The following is a 22816-nucleotide window of genomic DNA, read 5'->3' on the forward strand; positions in this document are numbered from 1 at the left end:
CATCGTGTGTTAGCAGCAGCAGCACTATGCTGTGTTAGCAGCAGCAGCACTATGCTGTGTACCATCGTGTGTTAGCAGCAGCAGCACTATGCTGTGTACCATCGTGTGTGCAGCAGCAGCACTATGCTGTGTACCATCGTGTGTTAGCAGCAGCAGCACTATGCTGTGTACCATCGTGTGTTAGCAGCAGCAGCAGCAGCAGCAGCACTATGCTGTGTACCATCGTGTGTGTTAGCGCTAATCCAACTCTCACCTTTTTGTTCCTCCCAGGGTGAGAGGTGCAATCTCTGTCCATGTGCTCTCCAACCACCACATCTGGGATCTCTCCTCTTTTCACAGGGATGGGGACACTACAGAGGGGACACACGGGCACCTGCACATCCTGAAATAATGAACATACAATGACACCAAGACTCACACACGATGGTGTCTTACAGCATAACAGTAAACCACCCAAAGTTGTTCAGTGGGATTTAAACGCACAAAGGCCATCACTGCCAGCTTTGGGGGGCCCTCAAGAGAGGAAGCTGGTGAGATGGGGGTGGAGGGCATATCATGGCTGTGGGAGGGGACCCACCTGACCCCTCAGAGACAAGGTGATAGGTGGAAACACTGGCAGGAAGGGGTCCCAGCAGTCACTCTGATCCTCAGTGGGTTTACAAGCAGGGAGATAGCCTCAGCAGAGGACAGGGCTGAGACCATGTGGAAATACTTAGATTAATAGAAATCCACAGGGCTATACCCCACTGCTGACTGCCAGCTACTGAGGGGGGCTCTGCAGGGAGTGATGGCAAAACTCTGAGCCAGGACCACTGAGGGAGAGGGTCCATGCCAGAGGGGATGGGGCAGGCAGCTGACATCAGATGCGAACAGGCATCACAAGCTTGTGAGGCTTGCTGTCTGCAGAAGGGCTGCCTCAGTTGGCTGATGGGCCCACAAAGAAACAAAGCATTCCTGTGTGATCACTGAGTAGACACTTCCCAGGATGGGTACAAGGAAAGGTCCAGATGACACACAAACAGGATGGCACCTAGTCATCTGTGCCTGGTAAACAGGGATGTAAGTCACCTACCCCACCCACCACAATGACTTGGCCGGACTATAGCCAGCCCTGCTTAAGGCATGTGACAAAGTCACTTACTGTCCATATGTCACCAGGGGAAGTGGCAAAGTTCACTGACATAACCTATGAGTCACCTTTGAGACAGAGTGAACCCATGGACTTGAGGAACCTGGGTTTTAACGGGCACCTCCCAGTGTCAGCTGGACAGTGTGGAATCTTCTAGGAAACTCCTGCTACAATGACTCAGAAGGAACGAGAAACTTTGACAACTACTGTTCCCTGTTGCAGGGGGATCCACAAGCCAAGTGTGTGAAGTGAAGGGCCAACTGTGAAGGCTTGAATGTGCCACACACACTGAGGGTGAGATTTGAGGGCTGGGAGACAGCCCCGTTGGTAAAGACACCCAAGCAAGCACCATGACTTGAGTCCCCTCACCCCCCTTTGGTGGAATATGCTGGTAATCCCAACACTGCAAAAATGGAGACAGGAGGATCCCTGGGACCTTCGAGCTAGCCAGCCTAACCTACTTGATGAATTACAGGCAGTAGTGACTTACCTCAAAAAAAAAAAAAAAAAAAGGCAAGGTGAATGGCACCTGAAGTTGTCCCCTACTCAGCCCTCATACACAGCACAATTTGACTGAGTGGGTGCAGACTTCCCCCATGGGCCTCGGGAGTCACAGCCTACAGCCACAGTCCTGATTTCCATACAAATACACTATCTGGAGACAGCACAGGATGCATGGAGCACAGGATGCATGGAGCACAGGATGCATGGAGCACAGGATGCATGGAGCACAGGCTGCAGAGGCAATCATGGCCCCTTCTGACTTCCTGACTATCACTATCACAGCAGACTGCTACTGCTAACCCCCTGCACCTACCAGGGTAGGCTCAGAGCACAAACACTCCAGTAGCCACGTGAATTGGTCCTTCCATACAATCTTGTAGCACGAAGAGACACTAAATATTGGTCATCTCCCTCCAGCTGTTTATTCCCTTGCACGCCTGCCTCTGCCTCCTGAGTGATGGTATTAAAGGTGTGTGCCACTACTATGACCTGCTGGCAGCATGCATTTGTAATACCAATGCTGGGAAGGCAGAGACAGGAAGATCTTGGGGCTGGTTGGCCAGCCAGTCTGGCCACTTAGTAAGTTCCAGATTCAATAAGAGAACTTGTTTCAAAAAAGGTAGAAAGCAGCTGGGTGTGGTGGAGCATGTTTTATCTCCCAGCATTTAGGAGGCAGAGACAGATGGAACTCTGAGTTCCAGGCCAGCCTGATTGACAGCAAATTCCAAGCTATTACAGATATGAAGGGGGACCCTGTCTCAAAAAACAGAACTAAACAAGTAACCAAAATAAAATAAAATAAAATAAATTAACACAAGCAGCTGGGGTGGCTGGTATCCACTGTCCTGTTATGACGTACACTACATTGCTAAACGGTCACCTGAGTTCACTGAGAAGCTGGCTCTGGAAGCCATGCTGCAACCCATCCCCAGCCCATTTCCAATCCAATCATGTTTATCTCAACATGTCCTCCAAGACTTCTTGCCTGGGGATGGGTCAGTCCCCCTAACTCTGTGACAGAAAGAACAGAACAGCCATGCAGACCACGTGACAGCACCATGTCACGGAGAACAGCCAGAAGGGAAACTACTTCCAACAGGGGGACTGCTGCCTACCCTGTGATGGGGAAGTACCTGCCGTGGGAACAGAAGTCAGAAAACAGCAATTGCGAACTCCCTCAACCTCCCCATCCGTTTCTGCTGTTTCTGTTTCTGGTGTCCAACTGGACAATGTTTTATACTATTTATCCATCCACATCCCCTTCTTCCAGCTCGCTCTTGCTACTCTTTTACCTTGGCTGGCTACACACTTAATAAACCCACTCATTCAACACTCAAGGCATGGCTATCTGAGACCACTCTTTGGCCTGCACAGAACAACTGGTCAGAACGGCTGTGGTGTGCGGCAGTCTGGACCCCAGGATGATGAGTTACCTTCTTGAATGCAAAGGGACACTTATGACTGGCATAGGAAAAATGGTCTTTACAGAAATCTTGTTTGCATGCATCACATGTTACTGGCAGAAAATCTAAAAAACAAAAATTAAGACAAACCAGTAAATCTTCTGAAAGACCGGAACCAAAGAATTACATACCATTCAAAGCAGGAACGTATCTACATTAGGCTCCTCATTCCTTTAAGACACACATAGATCCTGGGAGTGTCACATTTGAGAAAAAACAACTTTGGGGAGAGGAAATTAAAAAAGAAAGAAAAAAAGAAAGAAAGAAAGAAAGAAAGAAAGGAAGGAAGAAAGAAAGAAAGAAAGAAAGAAAGAAAGAAAGAAAGAAAGAAAGAAAGAAAACTCAAGATGGGTCTTATTTAGCCCAGGCTGGTCCAGAACTCACTAGGTAGCTAGGAGGACCTTGAATGTCTGCTCCTCCCACTCGACACTCTCCAGTCTGGGGTTACAGGCATGAGCCACCACATTGGTTTTACGTGGTGCTAGAATGGAATCCAGAGCTTCATACAAAGAGTTCTACCAACTCAGCCACAACCCCAGTCCCAAAGCTAGAAATGTAATAAGGTCAAGAGACACCGAAGGACCCACAAAGCTATCTTCTCAACAGAGTCCATCTCTTGTGGTATCGCAACCATCCAAGCTATATACCTGTTGTATCTGCATAGCCCTGGTGGCCATTACCTGACCTTAAGTGGATGTTAAACTTCAGTGTTTAACAGGCCCTGTGTCCTGCACCAGAGTCCTCATGCTGAGAAGCCAAAGACCAGGACTTTAGTTAGTTAATGATGTTAATAGCCAGAGGTTTCTCGCAAAACTGCCAATGAGATAACCATTTCCTAGAAGGAGCCCTTCAAAGTTCTTACCTAGTTGCTTGCAAGTTGGTTCTGAGCAGTGCTTCCCCAAGTCAGGAAACTCCATTATGAACACAGTGTCCAAAAGACAGGTATTTAAGTATTAATCACCTGTGGGAATTAGAAATGAAGAAAATGAGGCCCTGATCTACATAGCAGTTCCAGGCCAGTCTCAGAGATAGAATGAGACCCAGATTCAAAAAGGAAAAAAAAAAAAATCATTACAATTAGTGGCTAGTGATGGGAAACCTAGTGTTGAAGAGCCAGACAGGATTCACTGACAAATTATCCTATTTCAAAGAAAACAGTGCGTGGCTTCTAAGGAATGATACCTCTTAGCTTAATAAAAGAATGCTTGCCTAGCATGGGGGAAGGGGAAGTTCTGGGTTCAATCCCCAGCTCTGGCAAAAACAAATGTGGTGACAATGAGAAGGGCTTTCCATATTCAATTCATAGGTGCCACTGAAAACTACAATTTCCTTGGATTTCCAGTTGCAATTTCATCTTCTCCTTAGTACACTTGTTGACATCAAGATTCTATTCCCAGGTGCTAAATGACATTAGTCGACTACACTCCCCCAGTGTGGTCTGTCCCTTGCGTCTTACTCTCTTATGCACTGAGTTTTACTTTGTACTTACTACTTAATGATATCAGGCCAGAGCTGATTAGGGAAGGAGGCTCAAGCCATTAATTACCCACAAGAAATAGATAACTAGAAAGGCTTGGCATCCTGGAGACCAGGCTTAAGTCCAAGTCTCCTCTATGTTCTGTCACCCATCAAATGGTTCAAAACTCTTGCACTTTCCAGAGTTCAAGTCCCCCAGAGATCTTTTCACATCTTTCTATCACTTCATTTCCCCACTGGGGAAATTCCTAATCTATTCCTTGTTTAGAACTCTTAGACTTCAGTAAACATCTATTTGCCTTGCAAGGACTAAGCTGCAGTGTTAACTTTTTCCAAACATCATCCCTACCACCTGCCAGCCCCCTTCACTTCCCACCCTCAACTCGTCCCCCTCCCAGTGTATTTAGTTGCTAATTGCTGACTCTCCTGCTGGCGAGAAAACCTTCCGGCATCCTGCGCAACAGAATCCCCACTATGAGACGTTTTTATTCAAAGATGTCAGCACTTGATGCTATTACCAAATGACCATCGATTGTCTCTATTTTTTATTATTATTTTTTAATTATATGGGAGGGCAGTCTGTATTATGTAGCCCTGGCTGTCCTATAACTCAATTTGAAGACCACACAGACCATCAACTCAAAGATCCCCTGCTTTTGCCTCCGGAAGCGTTAAGATTAAAGGTGTGAACCGCATGCCCGTTTCGTAGACTGTTTCATGAGAAAAGATCTTCATTATTTATACCAGAATTTATACCCTGGATCTTGCGATCTAATGGCTCAATTTCCCCAGTGCTAAGACTACAAGCCTGAATCACCACGCCTGGCCCACGACACTGGTTCAGGACAGTTAACCTGGGGAATGTAATATGTCACTGAGCTAAATCAGTAACCCCTTGACGCCCAGGCCAGAGGAAACCACGGCGCGAAGACGCCAGCCCCAGGTTCACTAGCTCCTGTGATCCCCTAACTCAGCAGCACCTGTGACCCGGTTCAACGCGACCCACAACGACACACCGGTACCTGGCTCTCGTGGGTAGCTGGGGGCCTACGACGGAGACAGACAAGCGGTGTCCTTCGTGGTCAGCCTGGCGACACCGCTGCACGAACTGCAGCACCAATCCCCGCGTGGCACCCGACTTCTCGCAAGGCCGGAAAGCGTAGCATTGCATCTGCTAGAGCCAGGGCCATTTATTCTCAGCCAACAGATACAGAGTCATGCATCCTGGGCGTTCCCGTCGCGCTCCGATGACGCACTGCAAATGTCAGCCAATCCCGTAATGCCTAGGCTAGGCTCTCCGGCGCGCCTAAAACGTCACCAAAGGCGAGCCAATCCCTCCTCGCTGTGAAACAACCCCCACCCCCAGGGCGCGCACAGTGGTGTTGTCACTTGCTGTGAGACCAATCTGGTGAGTCCACGGCTCGGTCCCACTTTGTCCTCCGCCTCTTTTCTGGAACAGTCGTGCAAAATCTCTGTCCTGGGCTGAGTCATGGTGAAGCAGCTCTGGGCGAGTTGGTAGGCCTGTACAGCCAGGGAGGCTGAGACAGGACTGGGCCGGGGGTCAGAGTACAGCGGTCCGGCAAACCCTGTCGGTAGGCGTCCTGAGGGTTGGAGCTACAGTGTGCACAAACTTGGTGGCCCATCTGTGAAGCTGTAGGGATCCTAGGACTGGGGCAGACAGAACCCCTGTGCCAGGTTTTGGACGTGAGATCCAGTCTAGAGATGGAGTACATAATAGTACCCCAAATGCCTTTATCTTTGTTAGCAGAATGGTAGGAGCATCTTCGCCCTATGCATGTGGATTAGGCAAGATGTTCAAGTATTGAGTGTTATGCCCCGATCGTGGAGTCCCCCAGAGACTAACAAGGAGACCGAGTCCTGTATGTAAAAGCGTTTGCTCTTTAGCCTTTATTCAAGCCCAAACTTGGGCTCTCCCACAGCCGTTGAGAGCAGAGAGTGCCCATCCCGGGCAGGGTAGGGTTTTTGTTATAGTAGAGGTTGGGGGTGAGGGGATTTTCAGGGTTCAGGACCCTAATTGGCTAACATTTGTCTAGGGGTGTCTTGGTGAAAGGGGATGGGTATGTGCTAGGCTGAGGGACATCAGGTGATCCTATCTACAATGGTTGGAACGTTAGGTACTTTTCACTTGGATGATCCGTTCCTGGGTGGTGCCCGGGTGGTCCCAGCTTGTGGCCTCTCCTGGAGTCAGGTGTTGCTCCGGGGTAAACTGAAACTTCAGGTCTACTTTCTGATTGGTCTGCAGTGAGACTTGGCACGGCAGCGGTGCTGCCAAGAAGCAGGTGTGTGCCAAGTTGCTGTGGGCTTCACACCAAGTCTTGAGTACCAGCGGCCTATGAGTTGGGCTAGCTGACCCAGAGCACTGGTTATTTATTTATTTATTTATTTATTTATTTATTTATCTGGTCAACTTGACATATGTGAGAAGAGGGGACCACAATTGAGAAAATACCTCTATCATACTTGCCTAGGGGGTGTTTTTAAATTAGTGATTAATGTGGAGTAATTATGAGCAGTGCCTAGGTTCTATAAGAAGGCAAAAGCAAGCCGGGCTGTGGAGGTTCACGCCTTTAATCCCAGCCTCTGGGAGGCAGAGGCAAGTGGATCTCTTGAGTTCATAGCCAGCCTGCCTACACTGTAAATTCCTGGACAGCCAGGGCTACACAATGGCTTCTGCTTCAGTTCCTACCCTGTTTGAGTTTCTACCTTGACTTCCTCAATGATGGACTGTTTACCTGGAAGTGTAAGATGAAATAAACCTTTTCCTCCAGAGTTGCTTTTGGTTATGGTTGTTATGGTTGTGCTGACCCCCAATCATAAAATTATTTTTATTGCCACTTCATAACTGCAATTTTGCTACTGTTATGAACTGTCACAGAAATATTTTGGGGGATAGAGGTTTGTCAAATGGGTCATGACCCACAGGTTGAGAACCACTGTGCTAAGGCCAGAGACATGGTTGGACTTTGATTGTCAGTGGGGCTGGTGATATAATCCTCAGCTCTAAGTAAGAGCTAACAGCCACAGGCAAAACTTTAGCTTTGTTTATATAAAACACAGCCCTCATCTCAAATTGTAACTGGAGTTTCTTTTCCTGCCTGGCCCCACAGGTTCATCAGCCCTAAATAAGCACACAGAGAAATATTAATTATAAACTGTTGGCTAATGGCTAGGGCTTCTTACTGGCTAGTTCTCTCTTAATTATTAACCTATAACTACTAGTCTATGTATTTCTACATGGCCTTATCTTATCAGAGAATGCCTGGCATGTCCTACCTTCCCAGTCTCTACATGACGTCCTCTTGATTATACTGAAGCCAAATATGAGTGACTGTGGCACAGGAAGAGAGTCAGTTCACCTCAAATATCTTTTTCTGGTGTAGTATAAGCTTTATGGAGTTTATATGGTAACGGGACAAAGAAAATGATAAATGAAGACACTTAAAATGCCTTGGTGAGCTGGGTGGTGGTGGCACACGGCTTTAAACTCAGCACTCCGGAGGCAGAGGCAGGCAAATCTCTGTGACAGGCTCCAAAGCAATACAGACAAACCCTGTCTCCCAAAACAAAAGCCTTGGTGGAAATCTCAGGTAGGTGGATTACAGCAAGTGGGGTGGCCTCTGTTAGAGGCCTTGAATGACATCTGATGACATTCTTAGCCTTTGGGCTGGTGAAAGCCGGGTTCACTTGTACATTCCAAAAGTATTTACCTAATAGTCTAAAAGATAATAGCTCACATGTGCACTGAGGGGCATAGGTGGCTAATTGAGGAGCTAAAAGATGTCTAGCCCAAGATTACTTGGTTCTGGGACCTGTAAAATTCCAAGTCTGCAAAGTCAGTGACGTTCTAATCAGCCTTGTAGGATGTGTAGCAATGGTGTGGTTGATACCAATATGTCTTACCCCTTTACTAATAAGGCTGGTTGCTTTTTCTACCCATGATGAGTAGTCAAGGGGGAGTGTTTCTAGTGTTGAAGACCTGGGCCCTTGGGTGCCAAAGGCTTTCTTCTAAGCCGAGGTGACAGACTCAGAGCCATCCAGCTGCAAGTCCTGAGAATAGGAATCTACAGCCCCAGACTCCGTGGCCGGAACAGTGGCTGCAAATGCTTGGGTTAGAGATTCTAGGTTTTGCACACAGCTGCTAGTGTTAGACTCTCAGGTGGGCCCTGGATTTCGGGACCCTCACCTAGCAGCTGTCAGTGTCACCTACCCCTTGTCAGACCAAGAGCATCTGCCAGTAATGGTCCTTTATTTATTTATTTATTTATTTGTTTGTTTGTTTTTTTTTCCAAGACAGGGTTTCTCTCCTGGAACTCACTCTGCAGACCAGGCTGGCTTCCAACTCACAGAACTCCACCTGCCTCTGCCTCCCGAGTGCTGGCATTAAAGGCATGCGCCACCACTGCCTGGTGAACCTGTGTTTCTTTTCTCTGACTCTTGGCAGCTTTCTGTTTTTTTCCCTCCTTTCTTCGGTCTGGGCACTCCCATCTCCATTCCCTGTTGTGTTCCTTGTTCTGTGCCCCTTCGTAGCTCTTGGGCACTGTGAACCTCCTCAGCAGCTCTTCAGCCACTTCTCATCATGTTCCCAGTGCAACCCTCTCAAAAGCAGGCAAAAGGAGCTGGGGAGATGGCTCACCATACAGTGCCTGCTGTGCAAGCTTGAGGAACGCAATTGGATCAGAACCCATGTAAAAAGCTGGGTGTGGTTGTGCAGCCTGTAATCCCAGTACTTGGGAGGCACAGACCCTGGGGATTGGCTGGCCACCTAGTCTAGCTGAAAACAGTGAATTCTATATTCAGTGAGGAATACTGTCTCAAAACAAGGTAGAAAGCAGGCGGTAGAGGCACCTGATGGTGACCGAGTATGTGTACATGTGTGTGTGTGTGTCTGTGCGCACGCCCATGCCAGAGTTGACCTCAAGATAGGTATAGGAGGAGAAACATTTGAGAAGGGAACCTAAGGGAATCAAGCAAGGGATGCTGTGGGAACCGGCCATTATGGGCCTTCATTTGGATCCAGCTGACTTGCCCTATTCATACCTGAGAGGGAGTGTGGATTGAGAAATGGCAGGTAAAGATGTTAAGAAAAAGAGACAGGATAGAATCAGGAGTGCAATCCAGTGAATACTGAATGTGTCAATTTTATTCTTCAACATTCTTAAATACCCAACCAAAAATGGGAACATGGTATCATGTACCTAGAACAAACAAACTGTTTTTCCTTAATTCTCCAAGCATTTGGTAACCACACCTTAGACTTAATTTCTCATTATCTGGCTTTGAGGATCAAGAGTAACTACACCTCAGACCAAGTCTGTTGTTATTTGGATAAGACACCCTAGTCCAAGATCAAACATCCTACTGTAGCCATGCCTAGACCTTTAGGGTTTTATGACTTACTAAGGACAGTTTTGAACTCTCTGACCTAGAGCCAAGATGAAGGGGAGCCATCTTTATGGGCCCCAACAGGATGAACTTGAGGATACAAAATTAGAGGATGGGGACTGTGCCCTTGAATTGTGTTTATGATGCTTACACCTGAGGTAGCACCAGGGATTTATCACAAGAATTCAGGGAAGAGGTTAAAAAAAAAAATGCTTGGGTCTCAGGCAGCCTCGTGGCGAAGAATTTTAACAGAATCTTACTGTGTAGCCCAGGCAAGCCTAGAATTCACAATGATCTTCCCAAGGACTGGGATTACAGATGTGCATCATCAAGCCAGTCACCAACCTGTTCTTTAAATTCCAGCTGCCACACTATTGATGAGTATTAAAGATGGTCATGAGCTCCATGCAGGTGCTTTTGCCTCTGTGTTCTGTCATAGAGTTCCTACCCAAACTCCAATACTGGGCATTGAACCAGGGCCATAAACATGCTTAGCCAGTGTTCTGTTAGCCCCACCCCTCACAGGAATTCTAGAGATTCCGCTCTACCACTGAGCCACACCCCAGCCCCTCACTGGGGGATTCTTGGCAGGTGCTCTACCACTGAATTGTTTCTTCTTTCCTCTCTGCACTAATGATTGAAACTAGGGTCCTGTGTTTGCTAAACAAGCAGCACTGAGCTGTATCTGCAGCCCTCAAACCGATTTCCTAATGAAAGAAAGCTGCTGGTCTCTCACCGCACACCACAGTCCCTACAAGTCCCTCATCCTTTTGCGATTGTGTTGCTTTGGCTTGGCACTGTGTACCCAACCATCACTTTGGAAATGTGCTATGGAGTTCAGATTGCCAATAAACACCCAACTCAAACCATGTGAAACACAGTATAAATATTTAATAGAACAAAGATAGCTCAACAGAAATATTCTGGAAAGCAATTATAAGGTATACAGGAGATGTGTCTTACAAGTTTTCTTCTGATATTAAGTAAGCAAATGCCCAACTGAATGATGGGCATCTGAAAAGTGAAGCCATGGTGTGGGAGAGAGCCTCACAATGTCTTGCCCTACTTCATAATTTGGCAATGTCATGTTGTTTAATGTGTGGGACCCATTTTACTGCAGAATCTGGATTGACAAAGCCTGACCATCTGTGCCAGTAGGGTTTCTGATCTGTCTTCTACCTCTTCCACCCCTTGTTCTGGGGATTGAACACTTTGTCTCACATACCCTAGGCAAGCACCCTAATGCAAACTAAGCTGCACCCCATCCCCTCACTGGGGGATCCTAGGCAGGTGCTCAATTACTGGGCCACACTCCTAGCCCTTGTTTTATGTTTTATTTTGATATATGATCTCATTGTGTAATCCAGGATGACCTTAAAATGGTGATTCTCCTGCCTCAGCCTGCTTGCTGAGTGCTAGACTGACAGGCCTTCACCGCCACACCTAGCTATTTCACGTCTCAAATCTCCAACAGTAATAGATTTATGACCACTTGCAGCTGATGACTGCCTGTACAAAAATTGTGTGACTGGAAGATACAAAATTAGAAAAGAAAAATGAGACGCATTGAGAGCATGCTAAAGACGGCCCCTGCAAGGATGTTTCCAGCCTTCCGTCAGAAGAATTCCATTATTGATGCTGAGCGTGCAGGCTGTGCATTGATTTCCTCTACCCACAGGAGCCACCTCCTCTCAGCATGCAGTGCAGACACCAACTCGAAATGGACCCACATGCTCCTCCCTCCCACCATGAGGGTCTTTGGCTCACGGCCAGAGCCAAGGCCTCTAAAGAGGAACTCAGCCCCCTCACAGACTGACAGTTGTGGAGGTGTTTCTCAGGGCAATAGAGTGGCAATCAAGGACAAATGGGACAGAGCAGGGAAACAGCTGGTGCCAATGCATGGATGTGTGGAAACTGGGGAGTCTAAAGAAAGCTTGCAGCCTCGTTAGCCTGGCCTCCAATGCTGGTTTCTTAGTTTCAGCCGTTAGTGACATCCAGGGCAGGGCAACTGAGCATCCTCCAGCCACCACTGCCACTTCTGTCTGTACAAAATGACTTTGGTATAAAAGGCTAGCTGTGTAGCAGCCTTGCCAGTACTATAGTTCTCTCTCTCTCTCTCTCTCTCTCTCTCTCTCTCTCTCTCTCTCTCTCTCTCTCTCTCTCTTCCTCCATCCTTACCTTCCTCCCCCATTAAAAATTCCCTATTGCAGTGTTCAAGTGCAGCAGCAAAGGGCACTGACTGATTTAACAGGTGTAACTTGGGATTCTCTTGTGTTCTTTCTTTTACTGAGGTACAGGGCATGCAACTCAGTGCCTAGTATGCCAAGTAGGTACTGTTTTATGACTGAACCACACCCTAGCACCTCACTGGGAGATTCTAGGCAGATGTTCTACCATTGAGCCACACACCCAAGTCTATCTACAAAGGAATCTAGGCAGGTTCTCTACCACTGAGCCACACCCCAGCCCCTCACTGGAAGATTCTAGCCAGATGTTCACCATTGAGCCACACCCCAGCTCTCTTTCTACTACTTTGGTTTTGGACTTTGATACAGGGTCTCACTATGTAGCCCTGGCTTTCCTGGATCAGACTCACATTGAACTCTTGAGCAATCATGCTCTAGGCATGTTTTACAGTTCTCAGCTTTGTTTGTTTGTTTGTTTTACATTTTAGTTTTCAGAAAGGGTCTCACTAAATTGTTCAAACCCCATTCAAGTGCACTATGCAGCCTGGGATGGCCTTAAACTCATGGTCCTCCTGCTTCAGCTTCCCAATATCCAGGAACCCAGGCCTGAACCCATCAGGCCCATCCAAAAGTACCATTCTTCATTTCACGTTCTGAAATGGGCCTCAGCTGTCCCCTGCCTTAGGAAGTGCAGCCTTCAATCTGGGAGGAAAACAGTGGGAACCTCACCCTTGCTGATCAGCAACACCATGAAGTCATCCATTTGTTTTCAGCTCTGTTGGGTCCTGGGGCTTCTGAATTAGTAATAACCCACCCAATTTGCCAGTGACTGGCTGTGCATTCCCACCTAGCCACACTGCTTTACCCTTCCAGTCTGGGCATTAAATATTGAAGCCCTGGGCCCTGCCGGCTCCATTTTGAGGCAGCCGAGTTGGGGGTGGATCAACCCACACCGTTGGCCGCTGCTGTGGTTCATTATAGTCATCTGTGCATGTTGGCTAGGGATGCAACGCTGTCTCTTCGTTTTGCTCCACCGCTACTGGTTTGAAATTGAAAGGGAATTGATTTCTGGGGCTTCCAAAAGGAGCTACTGTTACCACCAGCTGCTACATCCACAAAGGGTACTGACTGACCTGGTGATCTTGAGATGCACCTTGCTCCCTGTAAGGCAGAGGAGGTGTTGGGGGGCAGCCAGTGTGTTGGGATCTGAGAAGTACCTACTTCATATGACACACATACTTCCCTGGAAGTACAAGGAGAGAAAAGTACATAATGGTAGTTCTTCAGCTTTCTGGAAAGTAAAGATACAGTGGATGGATAGATGGACAGATGGACAGATGGATGGACAGAAGGGTAGATGGATGTCCATATGTGTAAGAAATGGATAGAGCTGGGTGTAGTGGCATACACCCTTAATCCCAGAACTCGTGAGGCAGATCTCTGTGAGTTCAGCCTGGTCGACATAGTTCTAGGACAGCCAGAGCTACATAGTAAGACCCTGTCTCAAAACAAACAAACAAGCAAATAAACCAAAAAACCCCCCAAAAGATAGATATATGATAAATGGGTAGATATATGCATGTGTGTATGGATATATAAGTAGATGATGGATGATAGGTAGATACTGATAGATAATAGATTATGTAGATGATGGACAGATAAATGGACATATAGACAGATGAATAGATAGATGGTAGATATATTCATTGATAGGTACATGGGTGGATGATAGACATACAGATATAGCGTCTGTCAAAGCAGAGCCCAGTGCAGGCAGAAAAGGGGTGGAACCAGGCCGAAAGTGGAGATATGCAAAGGGGACAAACCTTTGTTGCCACCATTCAGGAAAGTTCCTGGAAAGAGGTGTATTCATCAGGAGGGACCCTTACCACAAACATGCCACAGGCACAGAAGGGTGGGGGTCCTCCAAAGACCCTAACCTCTCCAGCAAACTCAGCTGAAGCCAGCAATCAGCATCACCTCAAGGACCATTGTTGTGAGTGGCTCTAGAATATATATTTATGTCTGGCTTTTGTGCATGAGAATGTGTGTTGCAGGTACATGTGTGTGGAAACTGTAGATAGACTTTTAATGTCTTCCACAATAGTTTTCTGCCTATTTTTTTTTTTTTTTTTTTTTTTTGAGACAGGGTCTCTCCATGAACCTGGAGCCCATGGATTGCTAGTCTGGCCAGCCACTGAGCTCCAAGGATCTTTCTGTCTCTGCTTCCCCAGCATTGGGATTGTAGTTGCCTGCCACCCCACCCCCATAATGGCTTTAAAAACTGTGGTGCTGGGGGTCAAACAGATACTCATGTGGAAACAGCAAGCACTTCTCTGATTGAACCATTTCCCCAGCCTTTGTTCATCTGTGTACTAATTTCTTTGGGACAGTCTCACTCTATAGCTGAAGCTAGCCTGGAACTCACTATGTAGCCCTGGTTGGAGTCACACAATTGGCAATCCTCCTGCCTCAGCCATCAGAGTGCTGCAATTATGTGCATATGCCATGAAGCCCAGTGACCCTGGGTCTCTGAGGAAAGCACGGGCGTCAGCCTGAGGGCTGAGATGCTAGAAAGTTCTGTTCCTCAGTGTCCCCGGATATGCAGTTCATCTCAGAGTTGCCTGTGGACCTTTGTCAAGTCCTGTGCTGAGCTGGTCACTGGCTGGAGCAGGTAGATCCTGCTGGCCTGGTAACACCCGGATCAGACCTAGGGCTCTGTTGAGAAGATGAAGAAGCAGGGAGGAGTAAGGCTGGTCCCGAGGGAAGGAGGGCAGAGGGAGGCAGGTGCAGACCTCCTGGGCAGCAGGCCCTGCCAGGCTCCTGTCACCATCTCCACAGCCCCAGAGGCTCCCTTGACTGAGCTTTGGAAAGTTCTCCCATGTCCTCCTCTGCCAGCCACTAAGCAGTGACAACAGATACTAATTGTGGCCATAAATTACCCACCCCTGCCTGGCAGGCCTTTGGGTCAGAAACAAAAAGGGAGCGCCCAGTATTAACTGCCAAGGAAGGCTCTACTCTACTTGCTCTTCAGTTCCTCCCCACCCTGCAGGACATGGAAAACTCTACTGACAGGTAAAGTCCAAGATCCTAGACAGTCAACTGCCAGGTGACTGCATTATGCATTGTTTTTATTTTCCTTCCAGTGCTGGGGATGGTGCCCAAGGCCTTGTGTATATAGGACAAGTGCTTTACCACTGAGCCACACCCCAGCCCCTCACTGGGGGATTCTAGGCAGATGCTCTACCACTGAGCCACACCCCAGCCCCTCACTTGGGGGATTCAGGCAAGTAATCTACTGGTGGCCCAATGCCCCAGCCCTGGCTGGAATTTTACAGCCATAAGCCATTTATGAAGGGACAAAGCCTGTCAGAACTACTGTTATCTGATGTGTAGCCAACTCCAGGCAGGGTGGATGCAAGTGATAGTTGCCATCCTCAGTGATAGAGAATTGAACTGCATGGCTTCCCTGGGCCTAACGTTTCTGGTTCAGATTTCTGAAGTAGACCATCGTCTGCCTGGATCAACACAGACACACTAGGGTCCCTCATTACCTACACAGCACCCTTCCATGTGTTGCTGCCCCTTAACTCTTGCCTCTAAGTACATGAGTGTCCCTGCTCCCTTGGTGTCAGCCACATCGGTTGTCACTGACTCCCCATGCCCAGTGCCTCCCCTCAACTGCACAGAACGCTCATCAGAATCCCTGGGACTGAAATCCATTCCTGTTAAGTCCAGGCAGGGGAGAAGGACAGAAGATGCCAGGACGCCTAAGAAGACAGGGGCGTCACACCTGCCAGATGCAAACAGATCCAGGCAGAGGGAGAAGGGCGCTCAATAAAAACAGGCACAAATGAGATAAATGAGTCATTAAACCCGCTTCACTTCAGCTTTGAGTGGGTGGCAGGCACCTGCCTCCCTAACCCTGGGAAGCGGGGCAGGCGTTGCAGGGTGCAGCCCTCTGTGCTGTGCACACATTGAGATTGAGCGTCCATTCACAGAGGCCCATTCCTCCCCATCTGCCTGATGCTCCCCTTCATGGGAGAGGCATAAAACTCCTTTAAGATGCGTTACCTGCTCTCTGCAATAATAATTGGCGGTTACTCAACTCCCAAGGGTGTCATAAATAACCGCACCGGGAGCCTAGGCTGCCATCATTAGCAAGGACTGGATTGAGCTGGTTTGAAGTCATGCTGACTTACCTCACTCTGTCTGTTCCAACTCTTTATTTTTATTTTTATGTTTATATTTTATATGCGTGTGTGTATGTGTGTGTGTGTGTGTATGCCTGCTTGTCTGTATGTGCATCACATGCCTGCAGGTGCCTACAGAGGCCAGGAGGGGCGTTTAATTATGAGCCACCTGGGATGGGTGCCAAGGCCCAAACCCAGGTCTTCTGGGAGAGCTGTAAGTGCTCTACCAGTGAGCCACATCGCCATCCTTTATTCCAAATCTCTATCAGGCTACTGCAGTCAGTTCTGTTGGATGTGGTAAGAGCCTGACATGATCATTCTTCTCTCTGTCTGTTGCTTCCTGCCAGTCCTTTTAGTTATGCTTGCTGTAAACTTACTAAGCCCACTCATTCAAAACCGAAAATGCAGGGGGCTGGAGAGGGGGCTCCAAGGTTAGAAGCACTAGTTGTGTTTTCAGAGGACCAGACTCTGGTTCAATTCCCAGCAACCACGTGGCAGCTCACAACTCCAGTTTCAGGGATTCTGATGCCCTCTTCTGGCCTCTGAGAGCATTGCGTACATGTGGTGCAGGTAAAATATCCATAAACATAAAAAATTAAAGGAAAACCTTTTTGTTTTGCTTTGCTTTTTCACACCAGGGTTTCTCCGTGTGTGCCTGGCTGTCCTGGAACTTGCTTTGTAGACCTGGCTGGCCTTGAACTCACAAAGATCCACCTGCCTCTGTCTCCCAAGTGCTGGGATTAAAGTCATGTGCCGCCACTGCCCAGATAGGAAAACGTGTTTTTTTTAAACAACTGAAAGTAAAGCTGTCACCACAGATCGTTCTCTAGACAGAACATCCCCAAAACATGAATCAAAATAAACTTCTTCCCTTAAGATCCCTTTGCTGGGTGTTTGTTTGATGAAATCAATGAGGGAAGGAGCTGACACCTATAGACCCATGCCTGCGATGAAGCCTGATCTGTAAATTAAGATCTGGAAAAGATTAACGGGAGAACTACAATGAAACAGAGCAATGGCAACATCATGCTGGTAGAAGTAGTGTGGGTGTGCTCACAATGCTTTGCTCTCTCTCTCTCTCTCTCTCTCTCTCTCTCTCTCTCTCTCTCTCTCTGAGACCCAGTCCATCTTATTCCATTGCTGTGAAGAGATATCATGACAACTCTTAAAAAGAAAAGCATTTAATTGGAGTCTGGCTTACGGTTTCAAAGGCTTAGCCATTATCATCACGGCAGGTAGCTTTGACGCACGCTTGACACTGGAGCAGTAGCTGAGAGCGACATCTCATCTCAATCTGCAGGCTGCCCAGACTGTGAGAACTGGGCCTGGCAGGGACTCCTGGAACCTGAAAGCCCACTCCAACAAGGCCACACCTTCTAATCCTTCTCAAATAGTGCCACCCCCTGATGATTCAGCATTCAGATATATGAGCCTGTGAGGGCCATTCTTATTCAAACACTACAGGATCTCACTGTGAAGTTCTGGCTGGCCCGGATCTCTGTGTAAACAAGGCTGGCCTTGAACTCCCAGAGTTCTGCCTGTCTCTGCCTCCTGGGTGCTGGGAGTAAAGGTGTGTCCCACCACTCCGGGCATATAACTTAATGTTGAAGTAAGGAAATTCACAATAACACTGGCTACTATATCCTTTTGTATTTAGAATGTCGGTGGCCAGTGGGGCAGGGAGATGGCTCAACAGGTAAAGGTGCTTGTTGTGCAAGCCCAATAATCTGAGTTTGAGCCCCAGAACCCATGGTGGAAGGAGAACCCACTCCTAGAGTTGTCCTCTGAACACAAATTCTCTCTCTCTGTCTCTCTCTCTCCACCCAGTCTCCCTGCCCCCATTGTATCTGTGTGTCCATGCCATTATCTGTGTCTCTCCTTTCTTTCTCATACTAAAATAGACCAGTGTCCCTCCCCTACACACACACACACACACACACAGAGAGAGAGAGAGAGAGAGAGAGAGAGAGAGAGAAGTGTATATCTTCTTATAAATGACCTTTTTCATTTTATAGCATCTCTTTGTTTACTCTGTCCTGGTTTTCTCTGTGTTGCTGTGATAAAACAGTAACCAAAAGCAATTTGGGAAGGAAATGCTTTGTTTCAGTTTACAGGTCACAGTTCCTCATCAAGGGAAGCCAAGGTAAGGAAATGGAGCAGAACCATGGAGGAACACCGCTCCTTCATGCTCTCAAGCTCGCGTGGCTTACTCAGCCTTCTTGATTAGACAGCCCACAACCATCTGCCCAGGGATGGCATGGCCCAAGGTGGGATGAACCCTCCCACATCAATCATGAATCAAGAAAATGTCCTACAGACTCGCCTACAGGCCAGTCTGATAGAGATGATCCCTCATCAAGGGTCCCTTTTCCAAGATTACTAATTTGTGTAAAGCTGACCAAAGAAACTAACCAGTTAATTGTGTGTGTGTGTGTGTGTGTGTGTGTGTGTGTGTGTGTGTGTGTGTGTGATAGCCTGGAGTTTGCTAAGTAGCAAAGCTTGACCTTGAGTGGCCTCTACCCCCACCACTGAAGTGCTGAAATTACAGACGTGCACCACTATGTCCAATTTCATCTTTTTGTTGTTTTGTTCTGTTTTTCCAAGACAGGGGTTCTCTGTGTAGTCCTGGCTGTTCTAGAACTAGTTTTGCAGACCAGGCTGGCCTCGAACTCATAGAGATCCACCCGCCTCCGCCTCCTGAATGCTGGGACTAAAGGCATGCACCACCACCGGCTGGTTTATGCCCACTTTATACAGTACTTGAGATGGGACACCAGGCAATGTGCCTGCTAAGTAATCAAGCTACCAACTGAGCCATATCTTAGATCCATGTTTGCTCATAGTGTCTCCTAGTCCCACTATGATCATGAGGCTGAAGGACAGAAAGGCAGAAGACAGAGGCTGAGGGAATACTTAACTAGTTAGCTTCAGACCTAGAAACTCAAACCCAGACACCTTCAACTACTGAGCAGCTGTTCTCATAGGGCAAGGACTCTTGCACTGACTCACACCCTGGCCCCAAACTGTGTGGGTTTTTGGTTTGAGGATTTTGTTTGTTTGCTTGTTTGTTTTGGTGTAGGCAGGATGATGTATGGCTGGCATAGTAGAGGTCATAGGGCTCCTTCAATGTGGGAACTCCGGTCATCTGGTTTGGCATCAAGCGTCTTTATCCACTGAGGCATCTCACTAGCTCAGGAGCTTTGCCATTTGCTTTGTTTTGTGGGGTCTTTTTTGTAGTTAATTGTTTTTAAATGTTCGTTGGTGTTTTACCTGCATGTATGTCTATGTGAAGTTGTCAGATGCCCTGGTTTTGGAGTTACAGACAGGTATGAGATGCCATGTGGGTGCTGGGAATTGAACCCAGATCCTCTGGAAGGGCAGTCAGTGCTCTTAACTGCTGAGCCATCTCTCCAGCTTCATGTTTTGTGATTTTTTTTGTTGTTTTTTAAGACAGGGTCTCATTTGTGCACCCCTATGATTTCGAACTTCTGATCCTCCTGATTCAACTATCTGAATGCTAGGATTATAGGGATGTACCAACACACCCTGTTCAAAGTTGTGTGTGTGTATACTAGTGTGCATGTGTACTAGTGTGAATATATGTATTAATATGTGTATATGTGCTCACACACGTGTGTGTGAGTGCATGCTTGCATGTGTGCATGGTGGAAGCCAGAGGTCAATCAATTATTGTTGTCTTCTTCAGTCACTTCAGACAAGGTCACTCACTGGCCTGAGGTTCACACATTATCTAGGCTGACTAGCCATCCAACCTCAAGGATCTGCCTATCTCTGCCCCCCAAGGGCTGTAATTATAAGCTTGCATCTCCTCAAGTAAAATGAAATGTCGCTCAGGTCCTCATTCTTTGCAGCGAATGTCATACTGATTGAGGCTTCTGCTTGGTCCCTCAACGTGTCTTTAAGGAAGTACTCTCTGCTCCTGCAGGCCAGCATCCATCACCGCCCATCACTGCTGTGAAGAAACAGCCTTCCTCTGAGAACTGGGCAGGATCCTGTGCACAGGCCATACCACTCTGCAAATCTCTATCACACTGCCAACCACGCTCTGCAAATCTCTATCACACTGCCAACCATGCTCTGCAACTCCCAACATGTCGACTCCAGCATGAGATGCCTGCCCTACCCCTGGGCACAACATCTCCATCTTATGTAGCTGGTCCTGAGCTAAGGACTGGCTCAGCACTGGCATTCTAGTCTACAGACTGAACTTTGGGCAGCAGCTGTGACATCACCAGTCTTGAACAAGGGGACTGTTGCCCTGGCCCAGCATAGCATGCTCCTGCTCCGCGGGGGTGCCACTCACAAGCCAGCTCTGGAGTGGCCAGTATCAAAGACAAGATGGCAGCCTCTGGCTATGACGTTCTGTGCCTGGCCACTTAGTCTAGTGTGATGGTTAATAACACTTGTCAACTTAACAGAATCTAGAATCACTTAGGAGAGCAAAAAAAAAAAAAAAAAAAAAAAAAAAAAATCCTCAACAAAATGGCAACCAACATAAGGCAAGCATATCTGTGACTTTCTAGACTGAGTTAACCCAAGTGGGAAGACCTACCCCAAATGTGGGTGGCACCACCCCATTGGCTGGGGGTGAATAAGAAGGAAAGTGGCCTTTCCTGTTCGGTTCGTGCAGCGATCTTGGACGCCGGATCTCTCGTTTTCATTGAGTAGATACCTCCATTGCAAAGATGGTTAATGTACCTAAAACCCAAAGGACTTTCTGTTAGAAATGTGGCAAGCATCAGCCTCACAAAGTGACCCAGTATAAGAAGGGCAAGGATTCCCTGTGTGCCCAAGGAAAGCGGAGCTACAATTGGAAGCAGCCTGGTTACGGTGGGCAGACAAAGCCAATTTTCCGAAAGAAGGCTAAAGCCACCAAGAAGATTGTGCTCATGCTTGAGTGTGTGGAGCCCAACTGTAGATAGAAGAGGATGCTGGCCATTAAGAGGGGCAAACATTTTGAACTGGGAGGAGACAAGAAGAGAAGGGGCCGGGCTGGAGAGATGGCTCAGAGGTTAAGAGCACTGGCTGCTCTTCCAGTGGTCCTGAGTTCAATTCCCAGCTACCACATGGTGGCTCACAACCATCCATCCTGAGATCTGGTGCCCTCTTCTGAAATGCAGGCAGGCATGCAGACAAAACACTGTATATGTAATAAAAATAAGTAAACAGAGAGAGAGAGAGAGAGAGAGAGAGAGAGAGAGAGAGAGAGAGAGAGAAGGGGCCAAGTGATCCAGTTCTAAGACTTGTGTCTTCTGGGAGGAAAATGCTGAAGCAGTAGGAAAATGACTTGTTAGAAAATAAAGTTATTGTTCCTGATTTAAAAAAAAATAAATAAAAAAGGAGGAAGTGAGCTGAGCGCCAGCATTTGTCACTGTCTGCTTCCTGACTGTGGGTGGAATGTGACCAGCTGCTCCCATCTGGAACTCCAGCCACCACTCCTTTTGGACTCCTACACGGTTTTAGGGGTACTGCAGTGTGCAGGAGATGAAAGGGCCAGTGCGGGTGGAGACTGGGTTGCCCTCCACCCTAGGTGAGCTTTTGGTAAATCACTACCCTTTGAGTGCCACCATGAAGGCCCATTTGCAACACCCATGAGCTGGAGAGAGGGCTTGGCGGTTAGGAATGACTTGCAGAGGACCTGAGTGTAATTTCCTGATCCCACGTGGTGGCTCAGCCACCTGTGCCTCCAGTTCCAGGGGATCCAATACCATCTTCTGACCACAATTATTTCTGCTCAACTTTATATGTGGGTTATGGGATTTTGTGAGCCTAAGGGATCCTCCTGTCTCTGCCTCCCCAGCTCTGGGATTGCATCCATAATTTGCCAGCATCAGGCTTTTTTTTTCACATGGATTCTGGGGGATGGGTCTCAGGTCTTTATGTTTGCTCTGCACACTAAGCCTTCTTCCCAGTCTGGAGTTGGGGAGGTGGCTCAACAGTTAAAGAAAGCACATACTTTCCAAACATGAGGTCTTAAGTTCCAGTGCCCAGAACCCATGGAAATGCTGGCTGGGGCAATTCTATAATCCCAGCCTTCAAATGCAAAAAACAGGGACCTGCCCCCACCCCCCAGAGCAAGCTGGGTAGTGAGACAAGCTAGCCACATGGGTGAGCTCCCCGCTTGCCTGAGAGACTCTGCCTCAGTGAATAAAGTGGAGGACCATCAAGGGTGATTTCCCCACATCAACCTCAGCCTCTGCATACATGTACAACAGCATACATACGCACACATGCATTAAATAAAAAGAAGAAAGGAGAGAGGAAATGAGGAGGAGGATAAAAACCTCTTGCAGTCTCCAGTAGCTGAGCTAATCTGAGTGCCTTTTCGGCAAGAATCCCTCCTGGTCTCATGGTCCAGCTAGACTCTGGACAATCAAATTGTCAGGGAAAAGATTATAATTGCTTAATCCGGAAGGACAAAGGGTAGAGATGAACTAACTT

The 22816-nt window shown here is 47.7% G+C and overlaps 1 long non-coding RNA gene across 1 annotated transcript; it reads right to left on the reverse strand.

Moving 5' to 3' along the window:
• Positions 1-237: 237 nt before the first annotated feature.
• Positions 238-5799, reverse strand: LOC127215269 (uncharacterized). Its single transcript, XR_007833936.1, has 4 exons — positions 5595-5799; positions 3959-4057; positions 3067-3161; positions 238-382 (listed from the first exon to the last, which is right to left on the reverse strand). It is a non-coding gene; the product is annotated as an uncharacterized LOC127215269 (long non-coding RNA).
• Between the last annotated feature and the right edge of the window lie 17017 nt (positions 5800-22816).

This window comes from Phodopus roborovskii, unplaced genomic scaffold (genome assembly GCF_943737965.1).
Source record: "Phodopus roborovskii unplaced genomic scaffold, PHOROB, whole genome shotgun sequence".
NCBI classification, from domain to species: domain Eukaryota; kingdom Metazoa; phylum Chordata; class Mammalia; order Rodentia; family Cricetidae; genus Phodopus; species Phodopus roborovskii.